Source organism: Podarcis bocagei (genome assembly GCF_964188305.1).
Source record: "Podarcis bocagei genome assembly, chromosome: 12".
Classification (NCBI taxonomy): Eukaryota; Metazoa; Chordata; class Lepidosauria; order Squamata; family Lacertidae; genus Podarcis; species Podarcis bocagei.
The window spans coordinates 19,821,379-19,840,259 of NC_138137.1; the positions used below are offsets into that span (position 1 = coordinate 19,821,379).

Consider the following 18,881-nt stretch of genomic DNA (forward strand, 5'->3'; position numbering starts at 1 on the left):
TCTGACTCAGCTTCCCTCTCCTCCATCCTACTCTAGAGAAAGTTGGCATTTTTGTATAATTGCTTCTGTATCTGTCGATGCTGTTAAAGACAGCAGAATGTATGCCATGTGCTGGCAGAAAGGTCTGAGCACATGTTTCTGTGGGTGGAATTGCCATATCAGGCTTTCTGGCAATCGTGGTTAATTTTTAATCCATACTTATCTCCTTTTTATGGTCTCCCTTTTGGAAGTTGTTAATACATAGCAGCTGACTGAATTTCCCTGCTTTTGATTAACCAAGAGCTTAATTATCCAGTAGGTTTTGCTGTTCCTCAGACTTGGTGGGTGAACCTTCCTCTCTTCCAGATCAATTCTTGGTCAGTTTGTTCAAGAGAATGAAGGCCGTGTTATGTGCTCATTTCCCCCCTGCATAACTTTATCAATATTTTGTGTGTTTGTGTCTGAGAAGTGTAGACAGGAATTGGCTCACTTAACAAAAATATAACTATGACATAATCCCATTGACTGTAACATCATTGTGGCTCTCTCTTGCATTCAGTATAATATTTGCAAAGTTTTTGCGTTGTCTAAAGGTCATGCTGCAATTGTGAATCAGTTTAATTTATCTGTTACTTGTATGAGTATCTCAGCAGATTTTTAAGATTCATTACACAAGTTATACTCCCAGGTTTATTCTGGATATTATACTTCAGTCATAATTTTTGGTATATAGGAGTGTTACCTTGCTAATAAAAAAATCACAACTGAACACTTACAGCACAATCCTATACGTTTTAGCCAGAAATAAGTCCCACTAAATTTACTTAGCAATGGGGCTTACTTCCAGATAAATATTCATAGGGTTGCAGCCTTCCCTCCCTCTCTTTAACTATTTTGTTAAGTATTCTTGAACTGGTATTTGCTGTATAGATAGATATAATGAACATTCAAGAGCAAATTTGCTTAGAACACAAGGAACAAAGCAAAAATTGTCCTCTTAAAGTAGGGGGGAATCTAGTGTTGATATCTTCAGCTCTGTGCTAAAAAGTATTATCTGATATGCTCTTATTTAGCATCCTTTGGGAAACAAATGGTAACAATTATCTCTCTGGTCAATTATACCTTAGTTTATGTCAGGCATCCCTAACCTGCTGCCCTCCAGATGTTTTTGCCTACAACTCCCATGATCCCTAGCTAACAGGGATTATGGGAATTGTAGTCCAAAACATCTGGAGGGCCAAAGGTTGGGGATGCCTGGTTTATGTTGTCCTTTGGCGTTCTTTCTGCTTTCTGTCCTTTTGTGAACATGTTGGTATAAGACTATGAAAGAACTATGAGAGAGAGAGCTCGTGCCATTTAAATGTATATGGTGGCAAACAATTGCTCTTCTGGTAGTCCTGTTTTTGGAGTACTGCTGGCATGGACAGCATTGTATCTAGAGTCCCAATTCTCCACCTTATGCTGTCATTGGTTCAAACACATCTTTCACTTGAGTTGCTATATCAGTAACCTGAAATGGTGTGGGAGGGAATCCAGAAAAAACTTAATAGCCTTGCTCAATTATATCATCACCTGAATGGGTCTTTGGGCAGAATGGTGGCAGGTCAGATGGGAATTGTTCTTTAGATTTCATGTTTTGACCTGTACCTTAAATGCATAACTTTCTGCAATTTTTACCCACAATTCTATTCTGGCTTGAACTAGTTATTTGTTTGAACAGAATACAGTGGTACCTCAGGTTAAGTACTTAATTCGTTCCGGAGGTCCGTACTTAACCTGAAACTGTTCTTAACCTGAAGCACCACTTTAGCTAATGGGGCCTCCTGCTGCCGCCGCGCCGCCAGAGCATGATTTCTGTTCTCACCCTGAAGCAAAGTTCTTAACCTGAAGCACTATTTCTGGGTTAGCGGAGTCTGTAACCTGAAGCGTATGTAACCTGAGGTACCACTGTACCTGCAATCTTAAGCTATGGGCCTGTACTTTCAAAGAGCACTTTGGCCAATGGATGAAAATGGCCTCCCTTCTCCTCTGCCTTTTCATTTCCAAATGAAATTATAATAAAAGTGATTGATAGTTAATGTCAGGCTTAGAGTGTTAGAGGCTGAGATGCTTTTCCTCACGACTCATAGCCATTTCCATCCTGCTTTTATTTCCTCTCGGCAGATGCTGGCAATTTCTGCCAAATGTTATCTGATCTGGCTTTTTTACATTTCTGTTTTGAAATGTATATTATGATAATGTAGCAAATGAGCACAGATAAGAACTTCTGCTCCTTTCGTCACACGTTAGCAAGAGCGCTCATTTCCCCTCAGCGAGCTTAAGAGTGTGGGTCTGAATTAATCTCAGTGATATCTTTGTGCATGTCTCTGCTCAGGTTTTCTTGAGTCAACAACAAATTGAGCTAGCCAGAGTTCACAGAAAATGGAAAGGTCAGTCGATTAGTGTGGTGTTTTAAGTCTGTGAGTGTGGATGGTAACTCATGCTGATTCATGCTGACTTTTTCCAGCACAGGCTAAATGCATTTACTTTTTTTTTTGGGGGGGGGTGGAATCCTTGTTGGGATAATTGGTGTACAATAACTAATTATTAAGAGATTTTTCCGAAATGTATTTGCCTTTTCTGTTTCACATGGCAATGATGCTGAGATCTGTTGCTCTTCACTCTACTTAGGGAAATGTTGTGCTACCTGTTCAACGCAGGCACATTTTCATGCTCAATTCTGTTCAAAAGGGTAAGGTAGATTTGGATAAATAACTGGGAATTCATTCACTAGGGCCATGTGTATTGTGTAGTTTTTAATAGAAATAGATGACATCACCACTGCTGTGATACGCAGATATTTCCTGTACTGTTTGTAGGTTGCTACTGAACCTAGAGTCAAAGGAACATAATGCCCATCATCACATCATGCTAATCCCCAATTTAGTGTGATGTGAATGAGTCATAGTTTGCTTTGTGTTCAAGCACTCCCCTCTCTGGTGCAGGTGTGATGAGCAGAATAGAAGCTTTCACCTGTGAGTTCAGTTTACCAGAAATTACTGTCTTGTCTGAGCCCTTAACTGATTAATGTTAACGATTGTTAACTATGGTTTGTTTAAACAAGTCAGCTTCATAGCCTATAATCGGGACATGGGTGGCTCTGTGGTCTAAACGACTGAGGCTCTTGGGCTTGCCGATCAGAAGGTCGGCGGTTCAAATCCCCATGACGGGGTGAGCTCCTGTTGCTCGGTCCCTGCTCCTGCCAACCTAGCAGTTCGAAAGCATGCCAGTGCAAGTAGATAAATAGGTACCAAGGCGGTGGAAAGATGAATAGCATTTCCATGCGTTCTGGTTTCCGTCATGGTGTCCCGTTGCGCCAGAAGCGGTTTAGTCATGGTGGCCACATGACTCGGAAAGCTGTCTGTGGACAAACGCCGGCTCCCTTAGCCTGAAAGCGAGATGAGCACAGCAACCCCATATCCGCCTTTGACTGGACTTAACCATCCAGGGGTCCTTTACTTTTTACCTTTTACCATAGCCTATAGTATGAAGTTGGCTGGTTTCAAACAAGCCATAGTTAACATTGACCATGCTATGTCAGGTTCTGTAACGCAACAAGCGGTTAAGCATAGTGGAAGCAAAATACTTCCAAAATCCTCATGGCCGTGCCAGAGGAGGAGAGATGGAGGGGGGGGAGTGTGTGAACCTAAGGTTTGTTCTTGTGATACTAAACTCTGGTTTTGTGTGATGTCCAAACCAGACTAATATGAAAACAGACCTCATAGCAAATTCTCAAGGTGTGGTGTGAACCTTCCAAATGCAAGCTTAACTGTTAACCCCTATGCTTTAAAAAACAAACAGCAGAAATATTTCTATTGTTATCAATGCAGTCATTGTTTTGATAATTAAACAAATATTTTGATTTTTTTTTAAATAATAAAAAACTCTACACTTTTCCAGGGTCAAATCATACAGGCTAAGCAGTTAACATTATGCATAACCAGCATTGGCTTGAAACGTATGCAACTCGTTAATAAAATAAAATTTAAGGGAAAATTTAAAAAGAACAACAACATGGGCATTCTGTCATTCTTCTTTATCAGTCTAATTTGGTTCCATTTTGGCTGGCAAAATGTAGACTGTTAAATTATCCGAAGCTGAGATTTGGAAACTATAGCTGATTTCAAACCGTCTTACCAGGTTTACCCCCCCCCCCCCAGTTTGGTGCAGTTTTGACACTTTGCTTGTTTCTCTGAAAGAAGAGCTTTGGGGTGTTCGAAAAGGAAGTACCAGTCGTTTTCTGTTTTTGTTTTGCCAAAAGAAAAAACTTAGGAAAGTCTTTTGTCCTTTGGGATGTTTGTGTATCCTTTCCTTGTTGCGTAGATACAAGAGCGCGTGTGTAACACCCTTCAATGCTAATGAAATCAACATGGATAAATAATGACTACACTTTCTTTAAGGGAGAGAACAGTGCTTTAAAACACATGTCTGCGCACGTTATCCGCATCAGTTATGTATGTCTGCTTATATACCGAAAATTGCCCCCCAAAAGAGAGGCATTAATTAGCCCACACAGAAAGCATATGAGGCAAGGCTACTCTCCCCCTTTTTATTAAATATCTTTGTGGTGGATCCAGAGAGCCCTTTCTTGGCTGTGAGCTTGCTTATGTGAAATCGAAGTTCTTTAATTGGCTGCAGCAAACAAAGGGCTTTTAGAATAACAACAACACACACACACACCGGTAAAAGATGCTTTGGATTCTTTCAAGAACGTGGCGTTCTGGACAACTTACCAAAATTGTTTAACCTAGGAAATCCTTCAAGCCTGCACTTACTGCATTTAGGATTGCCAATAGACCATTTAACAAACAAACAAAAGGAGCCCTGTGCCCTTTTATTTGCTTTTTCTGGCTTGTTTCTTTGTAAAGTGAGGGAGTTGAGCTACCTTTCCCCCTTTCGCTTTAAATATAAATTTCTTGTATTTTGCCGTGCACAGTGACGCTTTTGCAACAAGAGGCTGTTTTGGGACAGGGCGCACAGAGTGGCTCAGTTAAGATGCAGTGCTGAAACCATGGTTTGTTGTAACAAGGACAGGCAGGTGAGCGCCTTGAGTTTGTATGCTCACCTGCATCCCTGGTATGTGGGGAAGGAGTTTAAGGTTTCCTTTCGCAGTTTTGACCAAACCTCCTTACAGTGGTGCCCCGCAAGACGAATGCCTCGCAAGACGGAAAACTCGCTAGACGAAAGAGTTTTCCGTTTTGGAGGTGCTTCGCAAAACAAATTTCCTATGGGCTTGCTTCGCAAGACGACAATGTCTTGCGAGTTCCTGCTGGTTTCCCCCCTCCCCCTTTTTCTAAGCCGCTAAGCCACTTATCAGCTGATCTGATCAGCAGATAAGCCGCTAATAGCGCTAATCCGCTAATCCGTCAATAGGCTTGCTTCGCAAGACGAAAAAACCGCTAGACGAAGAGAATCACAGAACGGATTCTTTTCGTCTTGCGAGGCACCACTGTACATCCAATTATGAGAAACCGTAGTTTGTTCCAATTATAGGTAGTTTATTCAAAGTAGGATTAGGCTGAAGTTTATTATTATCTTGGTGTGCAAATGACCTGTGCTTTCAGCATCAAGAGAAGTATAGTGTCCCAACTGAGGGAAGTAAGAGTCCCGATCTATTCTGCCTTAGTGAGACCACACCTGGAATACTATGTCCAGATCCAGGCACCAAAATTTAAGAAGAATATTGACAAGCTGGAACATGTGCCGAGGAGGGCAGCCAAGATGGTCAACGGTCTGGAAACCAAGCCTTATGAGGAACAGTTGAGGGAGTTGGGTATGTTTAGCCTGGAGAAGAGAAGATATGATAGTCACCTTCAGAGATCTAAAGGACTGTCACATGGAAGAAGGAGCAATCTTGTTTTCTTCTGCTCCAGAGGCTAGGACCCAAACCAGTGGCTTCAAGTTACCAGAAAGGAGAGTTCAACTTAACCTCAGGAATAACTTTATGGCAGTAAGAGCTGTTGGAAAGTGGAACAGATTTCCAAGAGAGGTTGTCCTTGGAGGTTTATAAGCAGACGTTGTAAGGCCACCTGTCATGTTGAGATTCTGGCATTGCAGAGGGTTGCACTAGATAATAATTGTATTTACGGGACCGCCTCTCCTGGTATACCCCGCAGAGGACCTTAAGGTCCATGAATAATCATAGTTTAGAGGTCCTGGGCCCTAAGGAAGTCAGACTATCCTCCACCAGAGCCAGGGCCTTCGCAGTGATGGCTCCGACCTGGTGGAATGCTCTGTCTCATGAGACCAGGGCCCTGCAGGATTTAACTTCCTTTCGCAGGGCCTGTAAGACGGAGCTATTCTGCCTGGCATTCAATTCAAACTTAGCCTGATCTTTTATTCCCCTTCCTTCCCTCCCCCTCCCCTTTTATGAAGATTACCTGCTCTGGGATCCCACAGCTAATTCTCCCCTGGCCTCCTCGCTGGCCCAAATAGGACTAATTTAGCCAGCTAGCCCTGGTGATCATCTAATGTTTATTGGATGGATTTCCCCCCTAAATTGATCTTTGAATTCTGAATTTATTGTTATTCACGTTTTATACTGTATTTTATGCTGTTTTTTGTTGCATCAATTAAGTGTTTTAATTTTTTGTTAGCCGTCCTGAGCCCAGTTTTTTGAACCAGGAAGGGCAGGGTATAAATAAAAATGTATTATTATTATTACTATTATTATTATTATTATTATTATTAGATGACCCTTGGGATCCCTTCCAACTCTTCAAGTCTGTGATTTGTTCAAAAGGATGAAGTCTCCTTTGTTTAAGCCATCTTCACTTCATAAGTGGGGGAGCCCATGAACCCATGTTTTTGCTTGAAGGATCCTCATTACATCTGAACCAGAGATTATCATGGTGCTAACTCTTTGACATAGCTTTTACACTTGTTCCCCGCCTACACTCAAGGGAGGATGACAGTCCCATCTGTGTTGTGGAAGAAGTGACTGAAGATGGCAAGTGGTGAGGGCAGGGATATTTTCGTTGGTTGTTTAACTCTGCAAAGGGACATCTCTAAGTATAATATAGTCAAATGAAAGGGAATCTGTGTGTGCGTTCTACGGTTCATTAACACCCACAGCCAGATCAGATTACATTAAAATTCAGCATGCATCACAAAGAAGTAAGGGGGGAAAACCTTAGCAAACCACAGTTCCCAGGATGAGTTTTAAATAGGGTGGATTTGATTTAAATCTTTCTTTCTTTCTATTTACAGAAAGACATTCCTGCTTAATATTTACAGATGAAAGTTTCATTTTTTGATTAATAAATTTTCAGAGTAGTTTTTACGGTTATATAAAAAATTGTGGATTTGGTTATACGTTTAGAAATACATAGACAGATAATTATGAAAATATTGTGAGGTTTAATAAGTTCACTGTTCATATTTGGACACCTTTTCTGCTGTACCTTATTGGAAGGAGAAAAATAATCATTTCCTAATAACAATTTAAACAATTTGTTTAAGTAAAACAATAGCATTATAGCTTATGTATCCTTGTTTGTTAACTGATGTGGTTAAACTTTTTTTAAAAAAAACTTAGACAGTCTGAGTTTTAGCACACATGAAAAACTTAAAACAAATCCTTATTTCCTGATGAATAGTCTTTGAACTATAATGTAACCTAAATAGAAAACTATCTTTTGAAAGATTATTTTCCTCTAAAAGCATTTTATTTTAAAAATCCAATTTAAATTTAAAAAATTGATTTAATTTTTTTAAAAAATCTGATTTAATATTTTTTTTAAAAATCCAATTTTTATTTTTAAAAAATCATTGATTTTTATCCACCCTGGTTTTAAATTGGAATAAAATTGCTACAAATGTGTATGTGGCTTTTGCTTCTAGCGCGCTTTTACATGTCGTGGATTTTTATTTTTATTTTTTAAAAAACCCTGAGCTTCCTATGCATTTTGTTTTCAGGAATAGTTACTATCACGTTGGGAACTGTGACAAAAGTCTATTTGTCAGGTGCTCTTCTGTTCCTTAACGTTCAGTGTTCAGAAGCATGAGAAAGCCCGTGAAAATCATGGGGTGAGCTTGGAAACCTTTGGGTTACCATTTGAAGCCTTTCATAATGCTTTCAAGTGCTCCTTTGGTTGAACCTCATTATCTAGATTTGTATCAAGACTAGAGCCAAAACACCTATCAAACGTGGCTTCCATGTGGACAAGTAAGCGGGATGACCCTCATTCTTTAGCTTTTTAATGAGATCCATTTATGAGTATCCAAGGCAGAAATCAAAAACTGAATAATCTGACTGTGCTGAATGAAGAAGATTGTGTTGACTGATCTTTTGTAAAAGATCAGTTTCACCTTCTTTATTAAAAAATCCCCTGAGGTTTCTGAATATTCACAGCAAAAGCATGTCTATGTTTCTTAAACGTGGTGTATTAAAAACTCGTTCTTGCTGAAAGCCTGCAAGCACATTTAAATATATAATCATTACTAACATTTTTTCTGTTCTCTCCACAGCATGCAAGAGATCCCAGTACTTCAGCTTTCTGATCAAAGTAAGTGACGATGAACAAAAGCCCTAAGTGGGAGGAAATGTGCTGTCTGAAATACTGTACACGCCGATTGGGAGGGCAGGAGATGCAAGAAGCAAATGAAAATAATTATCTTCATATCTTCTTAGTATAGACCTTCTAAAGAAGAACTACTCTCTGGGAGGTGGCAGAATTAGACTAAGATGCAAAAGGGCCACCTACCCCAAGGCCAGCCCTGCCATTAGGCAAGGTGAAGTGGCTGCCACAGGCAGCGTGGAGCACTGGGAAAGTACTGTAGAACAATGCATCCTTAAAGTAGCCTGTTGGTCTTGGATGTAGTGGAGGGTGCTGCCAATTAATTGGCAGTCTGGTTGACTTTTATGGTCATGAAATGAGATGGGGGGCTGCCGCCGCCATCTTGTCCTTTGTTTATTTATTCACACCCTGCCCTTCCTACCGAATGGGGAAGCCAGACCAGCTCACAACGTGCAACAATGCCAAAAGGGTCTCTGGAACATTTGACGTATATAAAATCCACAGTTCCAAATACAGTGGTACCTTGGTTCTCAAACTTAATCCATTCCGGGAGTCCGTTCGACTCTCGAAACCATTCGAAAACCAAGGCGCGGCTTCCTATTGACTGCAGGAGCTTCCGAAAAACGTTTGCAAACTGGAACACTTACTTTCAGGTTTGCGGCGTTCGGGAGCCAATTTGTTCAACAACTAAGCCGTTCGAGAACCAAGGTACCACTGTATGTAAATAAAGCAGCAGCTGTTAATATCCAGGGTGCAGCAAAATGACTTGGGACGGACCCGCCTCGCCCACAACCTGGAGAGAGAACGCATCTGGCATCAAAGATCATGTGACGTGTCGGCCACAGTTAAAATAAGATTTCAGGCTATGAAATGCGTCCTCTTCAAGGCGCAATAAATCTGGATTTCGGCATAGTTGGGGAGGGGGCTTTGCGAAGGCGAGTGTGCTGGCTGAAGGAAGCTGTTGTGCTTTCTCTTAGGTCTTCCTGTGGCTGTAGATTTAGCACGGAAAGAATTCATGCCGCTGCTGAATACTTATGGCAGGCGAGCGAGCAGCTCTGAGACATGTGACGCTGAAAATAGTGTTCAGCTCTATGTGCATGTTTGCACAAGGGCAAAAACTTGACATTTCAGTAGCATACCCTTTAAGGTTTAGAATTGACTTGCCATTGTGCTACTTCCCAGGAGAAATGCTTGGAACTGGAAGCCTGGTCCAGGTATTTAAAAAGTCTTTAGGCACAGCTCAGGGCTCCTCTGCTACTGAAAGAAATATGGGGGTTGTCAGTTCCTGGCACCCGCTTTCCTAGTTAACTCAAGACTGGAGACACAGTGGTAGAAGGAAAGGGAGTGTACAATGGTTTGGGGAGAGAAACATGAAGTGGGTGTAGGATCTAGGCAGAGCAATGGAACCAAGGGTGGAGGAGAAGCAGGTCAATGGTTGTAAGTCAGAGGAGGTGTACCGGCGAGTACAGAAGATCAGAGAAGTTCAACAGGATAGGAAGGACCATAAGACCACAAGTTTTACATGCAGAAGGTCCTGATAGCTATTGGGAGGGCAGAGAAAGATTCCTGCTTGAAGCCCTGGAAAATCACTGCCAATCATAGATGGAGAACTTGAGGTTCTCCAGATGTTGATGGACCCAAGCTTCCATCAGCCTCAGCCAACATGGCCAACGGTCATGGATCAGGAGTATCCATTGGCAGACCTCAGGCTCTCAAATTTCTGTGGTCCCCTCTGCGACACTAAAACGCTTTGCACACGCACCCCTCCATAGCATTGCTGTGGTGCCCCCTGCAGCAGACGCTACCCTGAAACCACCTTTGGGTGGACCACAGGTTCCCTATCCTTGATTTAGACAATGCTGAGCTAGATGCATCGAAGGTCTGACTCAGATGCATCGAAGTGTAACTCCCAAACCTGAGAGATGGTGAGTCACGCACTAAATTTTCATTGCCAGTGTGCAGAATACTTAAAACTTGAGCTGGCAGAGAAGAGAACAATTACAATAGGAAATGCCTGTTTTCAGGTTTTGTTAAGGAGGGTGGATTAATGACAAGAGCACTATACTCCTGAGGAGAAAAGATTCTTGAAAATAACAAGAACTGTTCAGTCCCTCAGGCAAATCAGCACCACACCTCCTGGAATGGGAAGCTGGCATGTTGCGTTTCATGGAATCCAGCTCAAGTTCTTTGTTGTGTCGGCTTTTTTTCATCCAACACAATTTTATATAGAATTAGCTTATGGCTTCAAGAAATCAGAAGTGGTTGTTCAGGGATAAATCTACATCTACTTCTGCCAGCCATTGCATCTCTCGCCAGAGTGGTGCATGATCTCCTGCTTGGACTACTGCAATGCGCTCTAGGTGGGGCTACCTTTGAAAGTGACCTGGAAACTACAACTAATCCAGAAGGTGGCAGCTAGACTGGTGACTGGGAACGGCCGCCAAGACCACATAATACTGCTCCTGAAAGACCTACATTGGCTCCCAGTACGTTTCCGAGCACAATTCAAAGTGTTGGTGCAGACCTTTAAAGCCCTAAACAGACTAGGACTACTATGCCTGAAGGAGCATCTCCACCCCCATCGTTCAGCCCAGACACTGAGGTCCAGCTCTGAGGGCCTTCTGGCAGTTTCCTCACTGCCAGAAGCAAAGTTACAGGGAACCAGGCAGAGGGCCTTCTCAGTAGTGGTGCCCTCCCTGTGGAATTCCCTCCCATCAGATGTCAAGGAAATAAATATCTGACTTTTAGAAGACATCTGAAGGCAGCCCTGTTTAGGGAAGTTTTTAATGTTTGAAGTTTTATTCTGTTTTTAATGTTCTATGGAAGCCGCCCAGAGTGGCTGGGATGGTCGGGGTATAAATAAATCATCATCATCATCAGTTTGGGTGTCCTGAGGCCTTGCATAGTTCTGACATTAATTCTCAGGTGGGGGGGGGGGCTGCCTGTAATGTAGCCAGAGACAGCCAATAAATCAAATTTGGCTATTAGAGAATGGGCTTTGCCCCTAAAATAGGCCCTTTTTGACATGGGCCAAAATGTCCTTTTTATTGCCTAGTGCAGGGATGGAGAACCTGCAGATGTAATTGAACTCTCATTCCCATCAGCTCCATTTAGGCCTGGCATGACAGGGATAACTTGTATTTTCGGCAGCAGTCGACCTATCAGAGCACCAGATGTCTATACAGTACTCTTAGCAGCAAGAATAAGTGTACAATTCTGATAGTATAATTGTAAAGAATATTTCCTTGCATGAAATGAGAGAGGAAATGTGGTGTTTTGTTCTGTTTTGTTTATCCTCCCCTCTGTCTCTTATTATCCATCATCCTACCTAAAAAAATATCTTCCGGATAAAACTTGGAGAAGGTTGATTGGTGGTATGATCTTCAAAGCATGGCACCAATTAAGCCTTATCCGCTTTCTGGACTTTCCAGTAGCAGAGACAGAGAGCCAGTGTGGTGTAGTGGTTAAGAACGGTGGACTCGTGATCTGATGAACCGGGTTCGCGTCTCCGCTCCTCCACATGCAGCTGCTGGGTGACCTTGGGCTAGTCACACTTCTTTGAAGTCTCTCAGCCCCACTCACCTCACAGAGTGTTTGTTGTGGGGGAGGAAGGGAAAGGAGAATGTTAGCCACTTTGAGACTCCTCAGGGTAGTGATAAAGCAGGATATCAAATTCAAACTCTTCAAATCCAAGAAACAGTCCTGCAAGCAGGAAGCACCTTAGAAGCCTTCTTAGAAGCCAATGAGGGGAATGAAGCTCTGGAAAAATCACTCATTGTCATTGTAACTGTACAATTGAATGAATGCAGCAATGATGATAATTTGAAGCACTCTCCACTTCCACGAACTATTTACTCGGGGACAGTTCTGTTGGCTTTGGTTGCATTTGGATGGGAGCATATGGTACCTGTGTAATATTTGCTCTGTTTATTGGAAGCCAATAGATGGCTGCTACCCAGCAGCAAAACGTACGATCCTCCATCAGATTGTGCTTCACTCTCAGCTGATTCACAGCTATTCTCCCCCAACCCCCCCCCATCTCTCAGTCATTAAATCTTTGCACCTCCTACTAGCCAAAGGATGTCACGTTGCAATAGCAGGAAAGAGAGTACGCCAAGCCCTCCAGCATTAATGCATTTTTGTTAAAGGCTACCCATATGTTGCCAAGCGATAGTTCTTTTCATAGTAGTCAGAACAACCATACTCATGATGACACAGTGACAAACACATATCAATTTTCATAGTTATATTTCTTGATGAGAAATTCTTAAAAAGTAACTTCCCCTTTGTTTAAACCAATTCATGAACCAAGAACTTATACATTGACCACTAATAACGAACCATATGTTGTAGATATTACTCTACATTTATTATGCTATTTTTGTGATGTACAAATGATGTGAGAAAACATGGTACAGTGGAACCTCGGAAGCCAAACTCCTGTAAACGCAAAACGTTTCGGCTCCCAAACAATCAGAAACCGGAAGTGATTGTTGCGGTTTTCAAATGGTTTTTGGAAGCCGAACGTCCGGTGCTGCACCTTGGAAGTTGAACATTTTGGAAGCTGAACGGACTTCCGAAACAGATTACATTCGACTTCCAAGGTATTTCTGTATACTTATTTGTATAACATTATTCTTGTTTATAAAACCCAATAAAAAGTTTTTCCAAAAAAAGGAATAGCAAATAAAAGTGCTTTACAGTTCCTATAGGCTGCCTATGAATATACTTGTGAAGAAGGAATTATTTAACCTGGGGGGGGGGCGGGATATTATGGGGAATTTTTTTTTAATATGGGGGGAATATTATTATTGATAACATCAGTATCCAGCCCTTTTTCCAATGTGGTGAGGGTCTTATGAATGGATGGATTTACCCCAGTTGATGTCCCTGTGATTGTCCCATGAATAAGGGTTTGACTTTGGATCTCAAGGGGAGGAGGAGCAAAAGTTGCTGGCCTTCTGACAGAGAGCCATAGATGTCAACGTTTCCCTTTTTTTTAAGGGAAATTCCCTTATTCCGAATAGGATTCCTCGCAAGAAAAGGGAAAAGTTAACAGCTATGCAGAGAGCATGGGGAAGGCCTTCTGTCCCATCTTCCTTCTTGATGCAATGGCTGCTGATGACAGTTGAAGAAAGAGCCTGATGGAGCCTGCCTGACAGATTCCCTGTTTGTTGAGAAGATCCATAATGAAGGGCCAACCTTCCCCTGATTGTCAGATCAGCCACAGAGACCAATCTTCCTTTGTGCAAAGGGCAGCTAGAGAGCAGAAAGGAGGTGCCCTTTGACCTCTGCCATCAACCAGAGGACCAAGGACTATTGGGAGGATGCTCCCCCTATCTGCTAGGGAGAACATCGTGGCAAGGTAGGGGCCATCCCACCCATTGGCTAGAGAAGGAACAGCAACAGCATTTTTAGTGAGATATTGCACTTTCAGCGTTGCGAAGATGCCAAATCCCTAGCTGTTTTTTCATATGTTCTATTATGATAACGAGCAGATGCTGGATGGGAAATGAAAAGCTCTTGTGGAAACCAGGAATGTGGGTGTGGATGATTCCCTGCTTGTCCCGAGTTCACTGTTTTTAAGAAGCGTTTTGAGAAGAGTTATTAATGCAAAGCAGCGTAGACATTTTGCTGCATGTTTGCTGTGCATATTTTGACAGGTTGTATGGTCCCCGTCATCACCCCACCCTCAAAATTTGACTTTCTCAGACGCAGATCTAATTTTGCGTGGACAATCATCATCCGAGACTTCTTCAGAAACTAGCTTCTAATTCCTCCTCTTGGATCGCCTAACAATAGCTGCTGTAGGCTATGCAAAGCATTTTCTCTTCTTGGTGGCTGATAGGATTGGCCGAGCTATGAACTTCGTTTCGTTAGCAGGCTTAGGCCGCGGAGCTGTGAGGCAGCTGTGCACGAGGCACTTGCTTCTGGGGTTTATGTTGTGATTATTTATTTGCAACTTGGTGGGGCTGTGTGTGTGTGTGTGTGTGTGTGTGTGTGTGTGTGTTGCAGCTCTCTGAGTATTTCAGAGGCTAAAGAAATGTGTCACACAACCGGTGGAAATGATGTCAGTCATGTGGAAGCGAGTTAGACTGAAATGGCTTTAGATAGCAGCTATGGAGAGACTGAAAGCTAAAGTACAGGTTTGCTGTACATTTTTGTATGCATGAATGTATATGCATAGTTAGAACATACTGTACATGCATGTACATGTGTGTGTGTGTGTACACACACACACATTGTCAGTGTTTTCTTCTTTAAATGTTTAGGGGTGCTCTCATTTTGACTCAAGAAAATCAAAATTTTATAGTTCAAATCGGGGGAAATAAATACAGTAAATGGATAAAAGTACAAAGATTCACAAAATGTTTAGGGGTATGCGTACCCCTGTGTACCCCCAGATAAAAGCACTGCATATTGTTACAGACTTTTTGGAAGGGGGACACCCCCTCCCCAAACCCTAGAAAACAATTTTGATTATTTGGAGTATTGAAGAGAAGATTGAAGGTCAGTGGAAAAGAACAAGCCAAGCTTTCGTCCAAGACAGGGCCTCGCCTGGGATAGAGGAATTCACATGACAGAAGGTGTTGTTGATGGTCAATCTAAGAGGAATCTTGGGCCTGGGCAGATAGAGGTTGCCATGGTGATGGGATGTGCTGTTTTAGGTGACAGAAAAATAGAGTTTTTAGAGCAACATGCGCTGTGAAGAAGAAGGGAGAACAAAGACTGGGGTCCGTCTCGGGCAGGCTGGCTACAGGACCAACTGTTTTATATTGGATATGTGATTATTAAGGAAATGGGGACACTTTAATTGTGCTCACTTAAAAAAACTCTGTGAACTTTTTGGCTACGCATCAGGTCTGCTCCTGTATGCTTCCTAGATGCAGATCAGCTTTATGGTGGTAATATTATATTATATATGTGTGTGTGTGTGCGCGTGCTAAAAGTTGTTTGATATGAGTCTTTGGAAACTAGAAAGTCCTTGGTTGTGCTGGTGTCAATCATGCAAAACAAGGGACAAAATATTTTTCTGTTAAGTATCCTGAGATGAGTTTCCTTCTGGTAAACATGTTTTCTGATCACTAGTATCTCTGGATTTCTCTATCGACAGCTTAGTTCACTTCTTGCCTTCCTAAAACACTGTTGAATAGTTTAAGCTTAGCCAATGGAGGGATCAAAATTATGTCTAGCCCAACTTTGAAGACAAGGGGAGGAGGAATATAGCTATAGCCATTCGTTTTTCTGATTCCTGGCATGGTATGAAAATTTCCTCCTTACCTCTTGCCAGCCAGCTGCTTCCTTTCCCTTTCCCTTCTCATTGAAGTCTTGCTAAGACAGATAAACGCATGTGTAGCACTTAGCCCTTTGGCTCTGTGTTCTTAAAATAATAATAGTCAATTTTGCTTTGTTATTTATTTCATTTAGAAGAGGCAAGTGAGCTTGTTCCTGAAACTTGACATTCCAGTTACTGAACCACATGAGTATCCAAATTAGCATCAGATTGTAAGATTTGCACAGAGAGGTCCTAGGGGAGAGTCTAGCATAGGCCAAAGAATATAAGATAATTTTCAAGCATCGCTACAGTTTAAATATTTGAGAGCCAGTATGGTGCCTGTTGTCTTTGTCCATGGAGTTTTCTTGGCAGGGATACTGGAGTGGCTTGCTGGTTCCTGCTCCATGGAGTTTTAGGTTCACCATAGAGTTTTAGGTTGCAATAGTATACCAGCATGAGTTTGACCAAACTGCGGGAGGTAGTGGAAGACAGGAGTGCCTTGCGTGCTCTGGTCCATGGGGTCACAAAGAGTTGGACATGACTAAACGACTAAACAACAACGACATGGTGCCATGGTTAGAGGGTTGGACTGGTGGCAGGGTTCAACCCCCTGATCAGCTATGAAGGGTGACCTTTGGCCAGCCAAATTCTCTTAGGCTCACCTCCTGATAGATCAGTTGTTAGGGCATGAGATTCTTCTCACTCTACAATTTCATGATTTTATGATTCCATGATTTTATGATTCTATACCTCGCAGGGTTGTTCTGAGGGTAAAACGAGAAGAAACAGGCTGTGTATACCACCTTGAGGAAAGTTGGGATGTGACTGTAATAAATAATTTCTTGCAAGAAACCTATAAACTATGGACAATGTATATTCATGTGGCTTCAACCCTGCATATACATTTGTTTGACACTCTTGGTTCTGCTGAATTTCCCAGACTATCTGTGCATAGTTTTATTAGAGGTGTATGGGGCAACCCAGCCAGATGGGCAGGTTACAAGTAATAAAATTGTTGTAGTTATTATTATGCATGTCACCTACATTTTAAATACGTTTCGGAGGAAACACATTGCCTGTCTTAGTTGTGTAACGTCTGGAGCTACTTTTTGTAAGAGATCATCAAGTGAAACTAAGAATGCATTTAAAAGACTTTCTCAGATCATACAGTATCAGTATTATGTCTTACTCATGTTTCAACCTTTGACACCTTTAGTTTGTTTCCTTGTGTTATCTTTAGAAGCAACACTTTTTTACCCGAAGCTATGTATGTATGTATGTATGTATGTATGTATGTATGTGGTTCTTCTGTGAGGGTAATTTCTTTTACAAAAAAAAAAAAAACCCCAAGCTACTGCAGTGACTCATCTAAAGTGCAAAGGGGCAATTATTTCTGTGTGCATTATTATGCCTGATTTGCTTTCTATTTTTAAACAACATGCCAAGTCCATACTCAAAAAAGCAAAAGCAAAATTCAAACAGATCGTTTGCTGTAGCTGAAAAAGGTAAAGGAAATAACACGAGTTGAGAACAACATTTACAGCGTAAGCCTTGGTCCACTGCCTGAGTCTAGTACCCTGCAACCTAGCAATACAGGAGAGATTTCAGGGATTACGTTCAGATTAAATGCCAACGAGAGCCGAGTCCTGGCAAGGTGCCATTGAGGTCGCATGAGGATAATCAGAATTTTTCATAGTTTAAACTGAAATGTCTTCAGTGTGGCTGGGCCCCCAGTGCCAATGATTTGGGTTAAGATTCCTAGATCCTTCCTGTGTGCATCATTGTTCATTTACCTAAAAACAAAGTAATAATAATAATAATAATAACAACCCTCATGCTGTTGTAGGTCCCTTTGTGTCAGTCTTTCCCCTAAAACTGTACTTACTACTACTGTTGTTGTTGTTGTTATTATTATTATTATTATTATTATTATTATTAATAATAATAATACCCCACCCATCTGGCTGGGTCACCCCAGCCACTCTGGGCGGCTCTCAACAGAATACCCTTTATAGACAGAATAGGAAATGGAATTGTATAAAATGAACGAATGGGTGCCCTGTGCTTGGTCTTAAATTGACCATATATAATGGGACTGAAGCTCAAGTAAGGGTTGCATTAGTCGTGTTTGCTAGGGCTGCTGTGCCGTCATTTTTAGACAATGTTAATATTTTATTGAAAAGTTCTCAATTATAAAGAAATAAAGCGACGCAAAGAAAAAGGCCGCTACCACTGTGAGAGGCCACTTTCACCGGGTTGGCAGTGGTTGTGGCCTTTCGCAGAAGGACCTTGGCTCCAGAGAGAGAAAGGCCTCTCCATTGTAGGCCGGCCTGTTGGGGAATTTCCTTGGTTGGCTGCAAGGGGAGGCAGAATAGCCACTGGAATTCAGATTGGCCAAAGTGGGTGGGACTTAGGTGACCAACCAGAGTATTGATATCAATGCAGCCATGAAGTTTGGCTGTGTCCAGGTTCGGGAACTGCTCCCCTCTATATGCAATGCAGTAGTTGTTTGCAGTTGATTGTAAAGATGGCATATATCAGTGCTGTACTGCCTCTTTCATAAAGCTTTTAATATTTCTCTTTATATCTTTTGTCTCCTTGCCTTGTAACTGCCTCTCACCTCACATTTATTCTCACAGCAACTCTAGAGGTGGCTTAAGAGCTGAGAGACAATCATTTGCCCAAGGTCACTCTCAAAACAGTCCTCTTCCTCAGAGACCTTTAGTTAGCTGGTTATTATTATTATTTTTTTAAAAAAAGAATAATAGAGAATATGAAGGTGTGGGTAATGTGAAAAATGACAGTTTATACTTCACTTACAATGTAACAGAAAGACTTGTTCACAGAAGCAATGCTGTGTAGCATTGACTTCAACTGCGAATAATGCAATCCCAAGTGGAAGCAGTTTACGAATGTTAAATATATATATTCTTCAGTAAGGGAGATAGCACAGTGAGTTGAAGACATACCTATGCTACCTCAAGTTATTTCCTTCAAGGTTTTTGCCTTTTATTCGGAGGGTCGTGGCCAGTGGCATAGCGTGGTTTGCTGGTGCTTGCGGTAGGGGT

At 41.8% G+C, this 18,881-nt stretch overlaps 1 protein-coding gene across 6 annotated transcripts in view; it reads left to right on the plus strand.

The window, feature by feature from the left end:
* THRB (thyroid hormone receptor beta) overlaps positions 1-18,881 on the plus strand; it is a 194,383-nt gene that overhangs the window by 79,650 nt on the left and 95,852 nt on the right. For all 6 annotated transcript variants that reach the window (XR_014000945.1, XM_081164821.1, XM_081164824.1 and 3 more), the window contains exon 3: positions 8,488-8,525. The gene's annotated coding sequence lies outside the window, so the exon portion shown is untranslated. The remainder of the gene's footprint in view (positions 1-8,487; positions 8,526-18,881) is intronic.